Here is a 19,293-nt window from a genome sequence, read left to right as displayed (position 1 = left end):
GGTTCTGGGATACGACTTCCACGTTTCACCTGCCTTTTGGTGAGGTGGGAGTTACTCTGGAGGATTACGGCATGATTTCTGGTCTGCCGTGCGGGACCGAGGAGATGGTGTGGCCGGAGACTGCCATGAGGGCGGATTCGGCCGAGGCGAGGAGGTTGATCGGCTGGAACTTATCGCCGAAGGCTGTTGCAGTGTCGGGCTTGGTACCCAGTACCTATGTCCGAGACTACTTTGCGGGGAAGACCCCTGGAGTCCGGTGACGATCGATGGGAGGGAGACTCGCTCCTCCTCCTTGCACAAACCGAGCAAGAGAGCTCGTCCGTGGCTTTGGTGGTTCTTGTCTTCGATTTACCTCAGAGACAAGGGCGAGAGGCTATCGACGAAGCTTCTTCCCTTTCTTTCGACTGAGTTCCCTAGGACGTTGGGACTGGGTCACTGCTGGTTTTGCGGTCCTCATCCGCTTCATGAGGGCCATGGTTCGTCCGGAGTTGATGGAGAAGGGGACTTCTCCTGGCGCTGTCGGACTTGGGCTACTGTTGGAGGTATGAACCTTCCTTTAGACCAAAGTAAATTCTTTTCTTTATCAAATTACGAAAGATCGTTATTGATTATTCTGTTTTATAGGCATGGGTGTACTCTTACTTCCCGAGTCTCGCGCCCAAGAGGACAGAGCCGCTGGAGAAGGCCTATCCCGTGGTGAGGGATTGGGTGATGTGCCGGACGAAGAGCAAGCGCTCCTCTCACAATGTCTACCGGCGGGAAGTGAACGCCCTTCACCGAAAGCAGCAACGAGTATCCCACTCGTATTCATTTATATTTCTTGTCCTTTGCTTTTGATTGATCATAGGAATGATCTTTGCCTTATCTTGTCACAGTGGGTGCCCAGACCTTGGGCGGAGTACGCTGGAGCGCCTCCTTTTGTTGCTGAGGTCCTTAGACCTAGGAGCCCGAGTCCTGCCGCCGTTGAGGACGTCGATGGGTCCTGTGTGGTATCCGGGCGAGCGTTTGGCTCGTCAGTGCTCTCGGGCGCGTTGACGGTTCCCATTGACCCTCCGAGGACGATGTTCGGGGAGCCTACCGAGGCCGAGAGGAGGCGGACTGGGCCGGTGCCGTGGCGACGACCTTCTTCGCTCGGCGAGGACTACTCGGCGTTCCTTTACGGGAGGTTGGCGTCACCGCCGCAGTGGTGAGTATCTGTTATTTTTCTTGATTTGATTTCGCATATTACGACGAAAGATCGTCGATTAATGAGGGCTATTTGTCTTTGCAGGAGGTTGAAGCGGCGGGCATCGAGCCCCCAGTGTACCCCGAGACCCTTGAGTACACTGACGCGACTGGGAGGACGACGATCTCCGAGTTGCGTGACTTTGACGTAGCTGTGACGGATGCTGGCCTAGACGACTGGCAGCATCTGATTCGGAGGGTGAGCCTCCAGCTTATATACCTTTTGTGTAAGAACACATTTGATTAAACTTGTTCACTTTACTGAGAATTTCTTTTGACATGTAGGTCGCGCCATCTCGGTTCGTGGCACTATGGAGGGTGGCCAACCGGCTACGAGCTACCGCCATCGAGGCGCTCGTCGGTGGTCGAGATCGTCAGGTATGATCCTCATTTGACTTCTTTTGATTTTTTTTTGATTTTCAGTTTTGCTTGAATTGATTGACATGAGCCAATTTCTTGTTGTCCACAGGCTGGTCGTGAGTTGGAGCGAGAGCTGACCCAGTCTCGGGAGGAGACGGCTCGCCTGTCGAGGGAGCTCGAGTTTCGGGACGCCGAGATTGCTGCTCTTACGGCGAGGGTTGCTGAGTTGGAGGGTGCCCAGCAATAGTCTGCGTAGTTCTGTAGACTTGTACATCTGATTTTGAACATTTTTTGGATTTGTTTGGGGCGCAAGCCCCCAGTTTGCCTGGACTTTGAACTTCGTTCGGGGCGTAAGCCCCCAGTTTGCTTGTACATTTGTATATATGATGGCCTGAGTGCCTTTGCTGCTGGGTTGTGTTGCTTGTACCTGCAGGTTAGTTCTTGAACAGGTTTGGTAGGCAACGGTTTACGCCGTCATGCTGCCGAAATTTACATAGAAATCACGCCAAAGCATACATTTTATACACATATGGCCTTAATTAGCGCAAAGATGAGACTCAAAAGGACAAAAATGCAAAAATGCAAAAATTTGTCGGAAATAACCGGACAGTAGGGAGGGTTACCCCCTAAAAAAAAAAGAAAAAAGAGAAATCTATAAGTGTAGAAATGAAAATGTTGAAACAAAAGAAAATTATTTCCTAAAAAGAAAATTACTTCCTACAAATAAAAAATGAAATAAATAAATGAATTAAAATAATAACAAAAGAAGAATTAAGTGTGATGAAAATGGCGAATGTGTCAACGTCGCCTCGAAATGCGTGCTCGCGAATTTAGGAAACAGGAAACATGGTAAATTGCGCGGATTTACCAAAATAAAATCCCGTAGGAATAGGAAATTATTCGTTATAGAATTAGGAAAGATCCAAACGCGTAAATCGCAGAAAGTTAGTCTGGGGAAGAGGCGCAGCATGAGCTGCGTCGCTTTGAATAGGCGCAGCAGAGTGCGCTTTGTTCCCAAGCTTGTCTCTTCCGGCGGATTTTTGGAAACAAAGAATTAGTATAAATAGAAGCGTCGACGAAGCTTTAAATCATATAATTCTTCCGTCTCTTCTCCGTTAATCCACATAAAAAACTCCCAAAATAAATTTTCAAGAGAAAATTGTCATTATGAATACTTTGGAGATCCGCTTGAAGGAATGAATTCTCGAATGTTGAGAAGCACGACATGGGTGCTCATAACCTTGGGTCTCTATTGAGTTTGAAACTCATTAAGGTTGTAAGACCGTTCTTGGATGCTTGCCTTGACTACTGGGACCCAAATTGTCATGTTTTCGCGTTCCCAGGTGGTGATATTTGTCCTTTTCCGGAGGAAATTGCTGCTATTGGTGGGTGGGACCCTGAGCATCTACCCGCCATTCCTTCCACTTCACAAGGGTATAAGACGAAATTCAGAGACTTGCTCGGATTGACTAGACTCGAGGTGGATCGCTTGGTTACCCCGAAAGGCGTGAGAATGCTGGACTTTGTAGACCGATTCATCAACAGGGCTGACCCCACTGTCTCTTATGTTGCTAGGAGGAGAGCATTCGGCTTTTGTTTACTTCATGTGGATGTCTTTCATGGACACGTTGATGAAGATTTGCGAGGTGATCCCCGTCTTTTGGGTCTTATCGAGCAAATGGAGCTGCGCAGGAGCCCAGCTTGCTTATGCTTAGGGGAGATTATCTTGGGTTTGGATAATAGGAAATCCAACCGCGATCTTCCATTTTTGGGGAGTCCCGTTATCTTACAGGTAAAAGACACCTTTTCTTTTCTTTTCTTTTTTTTTTTTTTTTGTTTTTTGGGTGTCTAATACTTGCTTTTGGTAGGTTTGGCTTATGGAACGGCTCCGACTGCTCGAGCCCCCAGTTCATGCACTTTTCTATCATTCCCGTATGATTGCGATGAGGACGCGGTTGTACATGGTGGACTTCACTCGGGTTTGTGACTATTGGAAGAACAAGCTGAAGAATGATGATGGCCCGTTGATTAGGTGGGTCGTACCGTGGTGGCACCTCAAATCTGTTACTGGAGTGACTTCTTTGGATCCTACTAGGTCCGTGCGCATTCCGGGATTGGAGTTCATGGTATGCATCTTTCCGGAGAGATTGATGAGGCAAGTTGGGTTGAAGCAGACTATCCCGAGGCTTGATACCGTTCCGCAGACTGCTGTGGCGCTTACCACCGAGAGCCGGAGAGAGTGGGCTATCAAATGGGCCCAAAGGAACATGTGGTTCTTGAGCTTCTCCGCCAATGCTTTGTGGGTGTCGGATTCCTATCTGAGGTGGCGAAAGGCTGCAACTTCGGAAGAACGCGAGAGACTGAGGAAACGCGAGCCTGTTGACTACAAGGTGCGCGAGGGAGAGAAAGAGAAGGAGAAGCATCTGACAGAAGGAGAAGAAGAAGCTGGATTTCAGGTCATTCGTCCTTCAAAGAAATCAAAGACTACTCCTGTTGCGGAAATGGTGGTTGGCAAGAATGGAAGAGTCAGGCCTCGAGAAAGACCGTTGGTGATTAGGTCTGAAGTGGTGCAAGAGCGCCCGGCTCGAGGTCGTGACAAGAAATATGACAAGAATGACAAGGGCAAGGGGAAGATGGAGGAATAGCCCGAGTCCTTATTTATTATTTGAGTATTATTAGTATTGTTGTAATAAAAAGGAGAGATTTTTAGAATCTAGCCTATTCTATTTTTATTATGTATCGTACTATTATTATTAGAAAATGAATGAGATAAAAAGGTTAAATGGTTAAGAAACCGCCGTGATTTTCTTTTATTATTCTTGTCGAATTTCAAATGCAATGCAAATGTCCTTCTATTTACATTTTAGGTATATTGGGTTGAATCCGGTGAAGGATTGCCTACGTATTCACTTAAAAAAAGCGAAATCAAACCCTTGCGCGTAGTTCGAGTAAATGTAAAAGAATAATTGTTCGAAGCAAGAGCTTGTAATGAACATAGAAAATAAGCATGAGCTTTTGCTTGTTCTCAAGGTGCGAATTTAGTTTATTTGATGATATGAGGATGACAATCTTGTCAAAATGCAAGAGCATAGTGACACTTAGCTTATTTCAGCTTGGCCAGGGGCCGTTTATTTAGTGCCACAAGAGCGACACATGGGTTTACGCGAGGCGCGTTTTTGTCCTATTCTAGGCATAGTATCATTTCAGTTGGTCAAGGTTTGTAGGGTTTGAAAACTCATTCCCATCTAGGTCTGTGATTCTAACCGCACCCCCTGGAAGTATGGATTTGACTAGGTATGGTCCGGCCCAATTAGGTTTGAATTTTCCCCTTGGGTCGACAGGTAAAAGAGCTCTAACCGATTTGAGTACTAAGTCTCCTTCTTTGATGTTTCTTGGCCTAACTCTTTTGTTGAAAGCTCGTTTGATACGGGCTTGATATGTTTGGACATTATGTAAGGCGCGTAGCCTACGTTCATCCAGGAGGATGAGTTCTTCATATCTATCCTTCTTCCAATCGGCTTCCGGGATTTGGCTTTCTAGTAGAATACGCAAGGATGGTATTTCTAGCTCGACTGGTTGTACGGCCTCCATGCCGTAGGTCAAATAGAAAGGAGTAGCCCCAGTGGGCGTCCTAACTGATGTACGATACCCCCATAAAGCAAAGGGTATCTTGCTTGGCCAATCTCTATAGTTGTCAGTCATTTTCTTGAGAATTGTGACAACGTTCTTGTTTGCCGCCTCTACCGCGCCGTTAGTCTGTGGTCTGTAGGGCGAAGAGTGGTGATGCTTAATTTTGTATTTGGCTAGCAATTGCTCGGTTTCAGCTTGGAAGTGTGACCCGTTATCGCTGATGATCTCATGTGGGCAACCATATCGACAGATGATGTTGTTTTGTATGAATTTTGCCACATTTTTAGCCGTAAGAGCAGTGTAGGAAGCCGCTTCTACCCACTTGGTGAAGTAGTCAATTGCTACAAGAATGAAACAAAGGACCTCCCTGTTCCGGCTGGGGTTATCTTCCCGATTATGTCAATTCCCCATGCGGAGAATGGCCAAGGAGATGTCATCGTGTATAGCAATGAAGGAGGGACATGTTGTACATTCCCGAAGATTTGGCAATTGTGGCAATGTCTCACGTATTTGATGCAATCAGATTCCATGGTGGTCCAATAATACCCTAAACGTGTGATTTTCTTTGCCATCATGGGCCCACTCATGTGGGGACCGCATTCTCCGTCGTGGACTTCTTCCATCACCTTTCGTGCCTGTGAATGATCAAGGCAACGTAGGACTACACCAAGGGGTGTTCTTTTGTATAACTCTCCTTGCATCAGAATGTATTGGGAAGCTAATAGGCGTATAGCACGTTGTCCCCTTTTGTCCATATCCGGTGGATAGGTACCATTAAGCTTGAAATTCAGGATCGCTTGGAACCAGGGTTCTTGTGCGATTTCTTCTTCATCGGTGATTTGGTGGACATAAGCCGGTTCTGATCGTCGTTCGATACACAAAGGCATTTCCATCATGTGATCTGGCATATTTATCAAAGATGCAAGTTTCGCAAGAGCGTCTGCAAATTGATTTTCCTCTCGAGGTAGGTGTAAGTATGTTACGTGATCAAAGAATTGAGCCACTTGGTCTATCCTGGCTTGATAGGGTGCGAGGCTTTCGCTTCGGATTTTCCAGGATCCTGTAACTTGGTTGATGATCAGTGATGAATCCCCATGTACTCGGAGGTTTTTGATGCCTAAGCTTACTGCCGCTTGTAGTCCAATGAGACAAGCTTCATACTCATAGCCGTTGTTTGTCACCTCGAAGTCGAGTTTGACAGCAATCGGTGTATGCTCACCTTCAGGAGAAATGAGCAACACGCCTATTCCGAATCCTCTTAAATTTGATGCTCCATCAAAGTATAGATCCCAAGAGTCTATGTCTGTTTGAAGTATATCCTCGTCGGGAAATGACCAAGTGTCTATGGTTCGTGCGTCGTTGATAGGATTTTCCGTGAAGAATTCGGCGACGGCGCGACCTTTTATGACTTTTAGTGGCACGTATTTGAGGTCGAATTCTGAGAGCATCAGAGTCCACCTTGCAAGACGTCCGTTGAGGACGGGTTTCTCGAAGAGGTATTTGACTGGATCCATTTTGGAATATATCTTGACGGAGTAGCTAAGCATGTAGTGACGTAGCTTCTTCGTTGCCCACACAAGAGCGAGGCATGTCTTTTCGAGTTGCGAGTATTTGCACTCATATTCCAAGAACTTCTTACTTAGATAGTAAATAGCTCTTTCTTCACTTCCTACAGTTTGAGCTAGCATAGCACCCATGGCAGTTTCAGTTACTGTGAGATATAAACCAAGAGGTTGATCTCGTTGTGGTGGCATGAGCACTGGTGGTTTAGCCAATATCTCCTTGATTCGGTCAAACGCCTTTTGACAATCATCATCCCACATGGTGTGGTCTGTTTTCTTGAGTTTCTTGAAGATAGGCTCGCAAATCATGGTAAGTTTTGATATGAATCGACTTATATATTGTACTTTTCCCAGGAATCCTCTGACTTCTTTTTCTGTTTGAGGTTGTGGCATTTCGATCAGAGCTTTGATTTTTGAGGGATCTATTTCTATACCGCGTTGGTGACGACATATCCCGGGAGTTTTCCGGATGTTACCCCGAATGTGCATTTCTGAGGATTGAGTCTCATGTTGTACTTTCGTAGTCTTGCGAAGAACTTGCGAAGGTTTGCAATGTGTCCCTCTCTTTCCTTGGATTTGACGATCATGTCATCTACATATACCTCAACTTCTTTGTGCATCATGTCATGTAGGAGTGTAGTTGCGGTGCGTTGGTATGTAGCTCCGGCGTTGATCAATCCGAATGGCATTACTGTATAGCAATATGTTCCCCATTGGGTGACGAATGCGGTCTTGTGCATATCTTCCATGGCCATCTTGATTTGGTTATAACTCGCATATCCATCCATGAAGGATAGTAATGCGTGGTCTGCAGTATTGTCCACCAATATGTCAATGTGAGGTAGAGGGAAGTCATCTTTTGGACTTGCTTTGTTTAAGTCCCTAAAGTCAACACAAACACGGATTCTCCCATCCTTTTTGGGCACAGGTACTATGTTGGCTACCCAGTCAGAGTACTCGGAAACTTTGATGAACCCGGCTTTGAATTGTTTATCCACTTCTTCTTTAATCTTTAGAGCCCATTCTGTTCTCATTCGTCGAAGCTTCATTTCACAGTTTGAAACCCGCTTAATCGGAATCCTATGTTCGGCGATATCCATGTCGATCCCTGGCATGTCTTTGTAGGACCAAGCGAAAACGTCTTTGAATTCATTTAGGAGGTCTATGAAATCGGCCCTTTCGGTAGAGCTCAAGGTAGTCCCTATCCTAAGTTCTTTGGGTTCTAATTCGGTTCCTACGTTGATGGGTTCGGTGTCTTCTATTACTGGTCCTCCTTCCCCTTCCTGTAATATTTCTTTGGCTACGTAGGGAGGTATTTCGGTCAAGTCTGGGTCTTGGTCATCCTCGCATCATCATAAACACTGCACTCGAAAGAACACAAAGAGTAAGCAGAACCTGATTTATTCATATTAAGATTTGAGTAAAGTTGAAACAAATGAGCCAACTGATCCATGGTCAGTGGCGGCAAAGGAACAGTAATTGGGGCATTCCCCGAATTACTGTGACTACTCGAGGCTAAGCTAGGAGAAACGAAGGGAGTGGGGATGACAACAGGAGTAGACTCTCTAATGACTTCTCTAGACTCCGACTCCGACTCGAACTCGTCGTCTTCTGGTTCTCCTTTAAACATCTCTCCTTCTCCAGTAGTGAGCTTGAAGAGTCTTCCTTGGTTGTTGGTCCATTTGATAGATTTCCTCCATCCTTTCTGTTGCTTTGTGTCGATTTCTGTGATCAATGCGGTGGGGTTGAAGCGATCGTCCTGAAGTATCATAGTAATGATCTCATCCTGCGCGGCCCTAATGAATCGGTCCTCTCCAAACAATAGGCTAACAGCTTGTTCGTCGAAGCAAGGTGCTTGACGGGTTTTGACGGTAGGAACCGTTTCGGGAGGAATGAAGTAGCAATCGTGAAAGATCTCGATTCCAGCTAGCTTCCTCTCAAGATAATGCCAAGGTTCGGGAAACCCATGGAAGAGTTCCGAACTTCCTTCTTGAACGAAGTATCCATTTAAAGTGGGGAGATACGGTCTTATTTGGACTCCCACGTGCTTGCGATTTTGGACTTGAGCGAGCATTTCGAGAACTTCTTCAGTTGTGGGTTTGTATCCTAGTCCAAGTGGTATCCTTGTCGAGTTACCCTTCTTGTATGGTGCGAAGGTGTTCTTCCGAATTGGGTTCAAAGGCATTCCAGGGAAGTATCCCTGGGATTTGAGTATGTGGTTGACCACCAAGTTAGAGTAAGGATTATAGTATAAGGGTGCCAACTCACTTTCTATGACATTCACACTTTGGAAGCCCCCAAGTTCGTATATGGGATCCGCGAGGACTTGATTGTTTGATTGCTTTTCGATTATTGCCTTGATGGGTGACGAAGCGATCGTCACAATTTTGCCATTTAGTGGGATCTTGATTTTTTGATGAAGGGTGGATGTTACCGCTTTGGAAGCGTGAATCCAAGGTCTTCCCAGAAGTATGTTGAATGAAGCTTCGATGTCCACTATTTGGAAGTTAACTTTTCGTTCGATTGGTCCCGTGGCTATGGTTAGGCTAGCAAGTCCAACCACTTTTCGTCGTGTACCGTCATATGCACGTACACCTTGATTTGTAGGAGTCCAATCCGACTCCTTCATGCCTAGTTTGTATGCCGTTTTGAGGGGTATGACGTTGATCATGAGCCATCATCTACCAAAGTCATTGGCACGTTCTTCTTTAGACAAATGACAGTGATGTATAGAGCAAGGTTGTGACTAGCGCCAAAAGGTGGCAAGTCTTCATCTGAGAAAGTAATAGGATTACTTAGCCTCGGTGATTCTTGGAAGACCAAGTTGACTACATCTTCAGGAGTGGAGTTATGTGCTACATTTAGCTTGGCCAAAGCTTGCAGTAAAGCTTGGCGATGTGGAAATGAGCTTGCCACTAGTTGCCAGACTGAAAGATCAGCCTTGGTTTTTTGTAATTGCTTGAGCAAATGGTCAGTGGGGTCGTCTTCGTTGTCATTTGGTGTGATGACGTTGGTTGGACCGCTTTGAGTAGTGCTTTGATATGGGCGACCCGAACGAGTTAGGTGATCCACATCTTGGTCTTCACCATTTTGGACTATCTCCTTGACCAAGGAGTTTTCAATGAGATATTCGTCTTCATCATCATCGGCCCAAACCCCATTGACTGCAGCTAGTTCCTTCATTCTCATGATATCACTTTCTAGTCGTATGATTTGATCGACTAGTTTATCGACCACGGTGACTACTTCTTGCATAGTGGCATTTTGAGAGAAGATCAATGGTACACGTTCTTTAGGTATTGTATTGGGATGGCTTAAGGCCGTTACCATGTTTTCTAATTCCCACACTTGTCTATCTACACTCCTTGCCCATGCGATGAAGTCGGAAATGGTAGGGGAGATGGTAGAGTAGAGCCTTTCTTTCTCAATTGTATGAATTTCATTTTCAGTGGGAGAAATGAGATGTGAGCAATCTAAGGTAGATTCGTCACTTGTAATCACTAGAACTCCAAGAGGATTCTGAGTGTTGTTGGGCTTACCTCCTGGTGGAATTGGAAGTCGACCATCTTCGATCATATCTTGAAGCACGTGTTTCAACTTGTAGCATTTTTCTGTGTCGTGCCCCTTGCCCCTATGGTATTCACAGTAGGAGTTTTCATCCCAGAACTTGGACTTCTTTTCGGGTTCGGGAGTAGGTCCAATGGGTTGGAGTTTACCTTGCTTCATTAGCCTTTTTAGAGCGTTGGAGTACGTATCCCCGAGGTTTGTGAACTTCCTTGGTGGGCTAGTTTTCTTGGATGGCTCGAGAAGGTTAACTTCGTCGGTCTTGCTAGTAGAGCCGTAAGAACGACTTGTGGACCCTTGATATCCTCGACCTACCGTTTTGGACAAGAGTCCTTTACGGATGTCATCTTCAATTCGTGTCCCTAGTACGGTTAAGTCCTTGAAAGTCTTGATGTTTTGATATCTCAAGTGACTGGCATATATGGGCTTGAGATTATCCACGAACTTTTCCACAAGAGTAGCCTCATCCGGGCGTTCAACTAGTTGAGTACTAGTCTTCCTCCACCTACTTAGGAAGTCGGTGAATCCTTCTTTGTCATTTTGGGTAAGAACCTCTAGAGTACGCATGTTGACTTGGATCTCGGCATTATCCGCGTATTGTTTCGAGAACTCGATTGCGGCGTCCTCCCAAGTAGCGACCTTCTTGTGATCTAAAGTGTAGAACCATTGCTTTGGGATAGTGTCAAGAGATGAAGGAAAGATCCTTAAGAACATCTCGGGTTTGATGCCTTTGATAGACATGTAGTCCTTGAAGGCGCGGATGTGGTTCAAAGGGTTTTCATGTCCTTTAAACTTAGGGATATCCGTCATGCTAAAGTTAGTTGGTAATTTGGAATTGACGGCTTCATACTTGCGATTGTTTTCCCTATAGATGTCATCCCCCTTAAGGTACATCAATTGCTCCTCTAGGTATTGGAGTCTCTTCTCAGCTGCGGTTATCCCTGGTACAGGATTCTCATCTTTAGACTCGTCATCGGAAAATTGTAGTACTTCACCTTTAAGGGGAGGCAACCTTCCCTCTACATCAAAGATACGGCCTTCGATAAGTTCAAGGCGGTCATAGGTTTGTTCTTGAGTGATTTGCATTTGGGTTATCGCGGCTAGGATTCGATCATTACTTTCTTGAATTTGCTGGAGGTTTGTTTCATCAATTGACCCAGGCATCTTGGAAACTGGATAAGAGATCGGCGACGAATCAAAACACGATCGACCATTCTATCACACTTGCTAAAAGAGGAAACTTTGACTCGTGAAGTGGGTGTGTGCCACTTGTGTTGAGTGAGTTTTGAAGAAAGACAAGGTCTTTGAAAATGTGTGTCCTAGCCAACTGTAGTGTAGTTGTAGGAGTGGACTCGAAGTGAGGTTTGAAATGGGCTTGTGGCCCGAATTTTGACACGACAAACGGACAGAGTTTTGACCGGACTTTGCGCTAATTAAAGGCCTACTTTTTTTCGAAATTCTTGTTTGAAAATGAGGATTTTGATTTTTTTGAAAATTCGTCATGGTTTTGTTTAGAATTGGTGATCACGTACATTTATACAGGCATTATAACGGGATGCTGAGTGCATTTAAAAGGGTTTTGGTTTAAAGGGTGGGTTGCCATACCGAACCATCAAACCCGAAGTCTGTGGAGAGGCTCGTGCCAAACAAGAGTAAGGCCGATTCCAAGTCCATTTCCTCAAGTAGTGAAGGCCCTTGATACAAACAAGAGTAAGCATCATGGTATGGATGACGTCAATCGCTATCCATCCTTAGGCCCAAATAAGAATTAGGACCGTTTAGACGGGACGATTGGTCGAATGGGTTAGGTTGGGCCTAGGAAGGCCGAATAAAACGGTCTAGGAAGACCGAGTTATGAAAACCGACAATTGTCTTGTACAAACTATTCCCTAACCTTGTTCAAGTTTCACCCTAGCTACACGTAAGTGTATATCCCCAGCGGAGTCGCCAAACTGTGGACAGCGGGCCGCCCACGGGGGCGCTTGGTGAGAAACGAAACAAGCGTTTGCATTTTGTATGGAGTCGCCACCAATTTTTATGGGAAATTGGAACCGTTCGAATACCTCGTGTCATGTCAAGACACAAAGTAGTGATATGAACACTAAGCAATCGTTACCCTTAGCATTCTATGTCTAGAATGACTCTCGTGGATGCCAATGAACACGGGTGCTCACGGAGATCTGGAGTAAGGGGTGAGGGTACGTATTAGGAAGCTCTTTTGATCGAACACCTAATCCCGCCCGCCTCGATAGCGGCCTCTACTAATGATTAGGGAAGTTGTCTATACTCGATATATCGTCGGCTATATGCATGCAATGCAACATCCATTAGATTAATCCTAGCATGTGAAGATTTAACTAAGTCGGTGAAACACGTAATTAGCATACAATTGGGTCGAAGTAGGATTTAAATATTCAATTACATGTGAAGGCATACAAAGAATAAAAGAAATATAATAAATGAAGTACAATAATGAAAATTACATTAATTACAATGGATTAGGCGATTTATGTCGAAAATACCGCTAAAACGGATGATTTGAGAAAAAAAGGAATAAAAAGAATAAAAGAATAAAGTACGAACAGGAATTAGTGATATATTAAGGATAATAGTTAGTTAATACGTAGCCTAATTAATTACGTCAAGGCAGAAAAGGAGTTCGAGGCGTAACTCATCTCGAACAAAGAAGAGATCGCGCCCTGGAAGAGGCGCAGCAGCGATTCTGCGTCATTCTTCAAGGGTGAGTTCTGGCTGTGAAGCCGGAACTGCAAATCGTTAAGGTTAATTGTTAAGTTTAGGGATCGATTGATATAATTACTCGGATGAAAGTGATTAATAGGTTATTTAACATGTGAATTAGTCATAAAAACAGTAGAACATGAATGAGACGGATGCAAACGGATTAATTACGTGAAGGAGCGATGTTAATGAATGAGTTAACAAACTAACTAAACAAATTAATTAGACTAAACATAATGAGTGATGACGAATTAATGAATGGACAGATGAAAATATATCAAAGGATGAATCCCAGAGACTCAATATGAACGAATTGAATTTCTAAAACCCGAATTGAATATTAAATGACGAAAACCCGCAAATATGAATTACTTGGGATTTAAGTCGGATTAGATGAATTAAACATGTGAACGAATGATGAATCACGCGATACAATATGCATGTGAATATTAAACTATCATGTGAACGAATTAAAGAGAAACATACGGAAACAAACAAGAAAGACGAATTACAGAGGACGAAGAAGAAGAAAAGAAGCAGGAACTGCGGCAGCCTCACGAAGAGGCGTAGCAGGAACTGCGCTCCTTCGAAGAGGCGCAGCAGTTGCTGCGTCTTTTCTCGACGTCTGTCTACTGGAAATCCGCAAAAACAGGTTTTAACAAAGGGTTTTAGAAATCGATTTTAATGGTGTTTTCGACATAAATCTTACAATGATGATACGATAAACAAAATACAATAAATAAAAGAGAGATTACACCCTCAGACTTACATGTTGACGAAACGAGATGAACTAAGAATCGACTAGTGAATGCTCGACGCGAATGCAAAGAGAGTGCCCTCGTAAGAGGAAAACGATTGATTGATTAAGATTGATTATTGTGTAGTTGGTCAAATTGGTCGGTCATGCAACGGAGAGGCTGGTACCCGGAAAGATCCGAGCTTACGTGGTCGGAAGTCCAAGCACGTAGGCGCCAATTAGTAAGAACGAAGTCTAGAATGCAAAGGGAGAAGAGAAGGGCGGACACTCGCGTGAGAAATATGAGGAACGAAAGCTCCTATTTATACTAATCACACGGAGGAATAGGGTTTCGGAGACTCTTTGGAAGTGAATCTCGGAAAGATATGAAAAAGATACGTAAATCATGCAAAGAAGGGCCTGGAAGAGGCGCAGCAGCCCATCGCGTCTCTTGGAAGAGGCGCAGACTGCTGCGTCTGTTCCCGAGGTTTCCTCTCGCCAAGAAAGATTTCCGCGTTTGAGTTATGGTAGGACGGAAATAATTCGATTATCTTATGAATATTACGGGATATTATTTGCCAAAAGATAAAATTTATGAAATATGGAATAGAAATATCCGGAACATTCCGAACATTCGACTCGGATTTAACAACTATCGAAAAATGGAGACGGTTTTTGACCCGACTCCGAATGTACTCTAATTACTGCCAAAACGACCGTATCAGGACGTAGATGACAACTAAGAGGTTGACATTAATATTTGAGCAAACACTTGACGATAATCTTACGAACTGTCACAAATCGTTCCGCGAATCAAACATGCGGCCCAATCATCACTGGGTGGTTTGCGGGAGGTGCAGAAACGAGGTGTCTACAAGACTGTAACATTATAACTAAGTTAATTACCTTGTTGCAAGACTTGCAACGTATGGGTGTCAAATTAGTTTGGGCAATACTTTGATAAAACGGCTATTTTGGCAAATACTTTGATAGAAATGAATATTTAACTATTTTGTCAAAATGCCCGCAAGGGTGGAGTCTAGTGGTTAAAACTTGGGTGAAATTCCCAGGAGACCCAGGTTCAAGCCTCCCAAGAGCAAAATCTTGTGGAGCATTCTTGGCCTGAGTTTATGCCTAATAGACTTATGCCTAATAGACTTCGAGTCTGTCACCCTCGAGTGGCTTACCTGGTATACGTGGTTTGCAGGTTACCTCGTACACTCGAGGGTTTACCTAGTGGATTTGGCGATGTGTTTGGCGAGTTGGTAGGTAGGCAAGTATGAAGCAAATTCCATAGTGCCCCATGGGCCACCACTCATGATAGGTCCAAATTTTGTACCCATACCAGTCCTACAGCTAATTAAAACTCTATACGTAAGCGCTCCAAGACCTCTAACTAGACGTATGATAAGATATTCACTTGTACCCACTGCCACAAACATCACTAGTTTTGGCTCTATCTTACATGTTTCGATTGGAGCTTTGTTAACCTTGTGTCGCCGTCCCATACCCTCATGAGCTAGTCGATCGAGCTATGTATTTAAGCTCATGCTGTTGTAATTACAGCCCCAACATAACATTAAAGGTTATGTCTAATGACCTCTCCGATAAATATAAAGTTATAAATAGAAGCGTCTTAAAATAAACGAAAGTCATGTGCACTAGAAAAAATGAGGCCCCAAATATAAATGTGTAAGTGTACTATGATTCGAGGTTTATATTTTATCAATGAAGTTTGTAAATTTGGTGATCAGGTCCGATTTCGTCGCCCGTGATTGCCCAATACCTATTAGGATATTAGGCCCATTAGGGTCGTCTATCATTAGGGTTAAGTTATGAGTTACGACGGCTACCGTTTGGGGTTTAAAGTATCGTCGTCTATTATATATATTGTGTCCATGTATTCAATGAGAATCACAACTATCAGTAATACAATTCATCTATGCATTACTCTCTTCTCTTATATCTTAACATGGTATCAGAGCCAGTGTGACCAAAGGTCACGGGTTCGAATCATGGCAACCTCAAAACCCCTCAAAAACTCTCGAAGTGGAATTCCAGTACACGGTACGGGGGAGCCGGTGCACAACTAACCACTCTTCAAGCCCAATGGGCATTTGAGTGAGGGAGTGTAATAGGAATAATTATAATAGTTGGGCCTCAACCATCACCTTAAGGTTTTGGTTGAGATGGTTCATCTATCATGATAAGATTATAGAGGGGGGAGTATTTCATAATAAGGGAATTGTATTACCGATAGTTGTGATTCTCATTGAATACATGAACGATATATATAATAAACCACAATAGTAAAACCCTAGACGGTAGCCATCGTAACTCATAACTTAACCCTAATGATAGACGGCCCTAATGGGCCTAATATCCTAATACCCTCCCCCAATCGTAAAAGCGGTATATAGTACGAACTTTACGATTGGAGAATTACAATAAAATCATAATAAAAAAAACGTCTTCATCTCGATCTTTCTTCATAAAGCTTCTCATCTTCACAAGGTGGTAAGGGGTGCGTATAAGACTCGCCAGACAACTTCATTGCGTATAGGACTCGCCAGACAATTTTCATTGCGTAACTCGCCAGTTTTTCAGTGCGTAACTCGCCAGTATTTTCAAGTGCGTAACTCGCCAGTATTTTTCTTTTGTACCGCCTCGATCAAAATTGAAGAATTTGAATTAAATTTCAAAGAAGAGTTATTTGGTAGATTATTTTGACTTGCTTTGGTAAGGTTTTCTTATTTTGCCATATGTAATTATATGATGGATGATTGGATGTTACTCCTAGAAACCATTCAAGTGGATGCCAATGACTTCTGGAAACTATCAACGAATTGAATTTATGAGGGAGGATAAACATTTTTTTTATTGAGAAAATCATTCTACGGTGTTTATTGAAAATCCCCTACCGGTGGGTGTAAATTTTCGGTCATCCACCGGTAAGAATACGGAAGCGGTTTTTAGAGTCCTCAAGAAAGAGGCTCTGATACCATGATAAGATTATAGAGGGGGGGAGTATTTCATAATAAGGGAATTGTATTACTGATATTTGTGATTCTCATTGAATACATGAACGATATATATAATAAACCACAATAGTAAAACCCTAGACGGTAGCCGTCATAACTCATAACTTAACCCTAATGATAGACGGCCCTAATGGGCCTAATATCCTGATAATACCCATGACCTTAAACGCCCCTGATCATAAATCCGTTCAAATTTTGCCAACCCATTCACAAGTGACTACTAAATCGTGATTTCGAAAAGATACTCCGTAATCCGTATCTGTTAAATGAATGCTAAGAAACTAGTTTAGATCCCGCGCAATGAATGTGCGGTATTTATAGACTTACTAATATAAACCATGTGCAATATATGCACGGTATTTATTGAGTTTTACTTGTTAGTGTAATATTATTTATAAAATTTAAATTGACAATTCCTATTTTTCATGTTTCTCCTTAATGTATTTTGATTAGAGAAATAAATAAAAATTTAAATCATAAGAAGTAATAAAATGATTGTTTTTTATTGAATTTTTTTTTTTACCGAGAAATTAATGATGTTAATTTACAAATATTTACTAATAACATATTTTTTAGCTGCAAATTTTTATCATAAAAAGTCAATGAATTTTAACAAATATTTACTAATACCATATTTTTTAGCAACAACTTCTTATCATAAAAAGTCAATAAATTTTTATCAATAAGTTCTTTAAAAAAAGAATTTCCTTATTTTAAAAAGATCGGAGATAGATTTGTGCAAAAGGTGAAATATTAAATGTTATAAATATTTAAATACAAAAAATTATATCCATTTATAACTTATCATGTCCAGAATTATAGTATATGCTAAAAATATCAAGCATTATTCTAAGACATATGTTTTAGGCGGAAAAAATTAGAGTTTCGCCTATTCATTTAGTAAATATGGGGATTAGGTTCTTACGTTGGATTATGACCTCATCCCACCTCTTGTCACTACAAACACTAACTAGCACTCTAGCAGCATTATTGTTCAATTCCTAGCACGTATTTAGTTTGATCGATGTATGTTGTGCATTTTCACATGGCATGTTACGTAATTACGAGGCTATCATGCATTAATATTATGAACGTAAATAAATACTAAATGTAACCTTTTATTTATGAATAGGTCAATCATCCAAAGCTATCTTTAAAGTGTACACGTAAAGTAGTAATAATGTTTATATTCGTTTTCTTTATTATTTGCTTAGTCTTAGTTCCTTATATTTATATATAACGTACAAGAGTAGTTGCACATGAATTTATAAATGTCGCACATGATTGTGTGTGATTTAAACTAGTTAAAGGTAACTTATTATACAGTCTTACATTCTTACAAAACTTGAAGTAATAACCTCGTTCAAATCAGACTACAATTGTTTTTTTTTTTACAAATGAGGGGCGGACCTCGAAAAACTAATTAGTTATAATACAGGGAAAAGCCACCCAAAAATATCCTCGCTAAAAATAGGGCGAAGATCAGCCCGCGGATAATCTAGAATGGTGATATTAGTAGTCGATAGCAGTCCTCGGTTCGCGAGACAATTACTAACTCGATTCGCTTCTCTATAAGTATGCTCCAGCGTCAGTACCAGAGATTCCTTTTTAAATAGCTCCTCACATCTACGAAAATCAAGTATACAAATGGGCAAATGGTAGTTTGGTATTTGGATAATTCAATCGATTGAATCGTTAGTTTAACTTACATGCACGTGCTGCCTAATTACATGCAGCAAAACTCATCATTCAAGTACGTAGATTTGGTAAGCCGCGGTTCAAGATGATTAATCGTAGCTTGTGTTTTTAAGGAACTCGACATATCCAATCCAAACTACTCGGATCCATTGTTGACAATTGATGTATCATTATATTTCGACGTAAGAGCAGCCAACTTAACGACCTCATTAATTAATGATAGAGATTGGACTCCGATCCGATCCGATCCGATCCGTCTGTATCAACATAGCTGATCGTAAATCATAATTGTCATCATATGCACTATTATTGTGCGATGCTTCGAACTAAAAGCTAATAAGATAGCTACAAGTACTTAAAATGGTAAAATTGTTGTTTGAAACCGTCAAATCTTATTCTACCACTATAATAGGGTAAATCTATTATCGAGTACTATTTCCTTTGTTCCAATTACTCTTTCTGTCCCGGTCATTTATTTACCAATTTCATTTTTGATATCTCATTCAATTATTTACCTTTTTATTTTAAGAATGATTTTGAGGTCCACTTAAATTATCATCCAATATTTTCCCCTCCAGTCTATTTTCTTGGTCTTTGTGTCAAAATCAAAGATAAACAAATTAACATAATTTTCCAACACGCAACGAAATTCCTTCAAGGCTGATTTCAATCATACCGATTAGCATAGCCTCGATATCGATAGCCATGTTACCTCCCATGCATGTTGATTTACAATAAT

The sequence above is a fragment of the Silene latifolia genome, chromosome X, assembly GCF_048544455.1.
Source record: "Silene latifolia isolate original U9 population chromosome X, ASM4854445v1, whole genome shotgun sequence".
NCBI classification, from domain to species: domain Eukaryota; kingdom Viridiplantae; phylum Streptophyta; class Magnoliopsida; order Caryophyllales; family Caryophyllaceae; genus Silene; species Silene latifolia.
The sequence above is the reverse complement of the archived record's forward strand: the minus strand, read 5'-3'. Positions refer to the sequence as shown.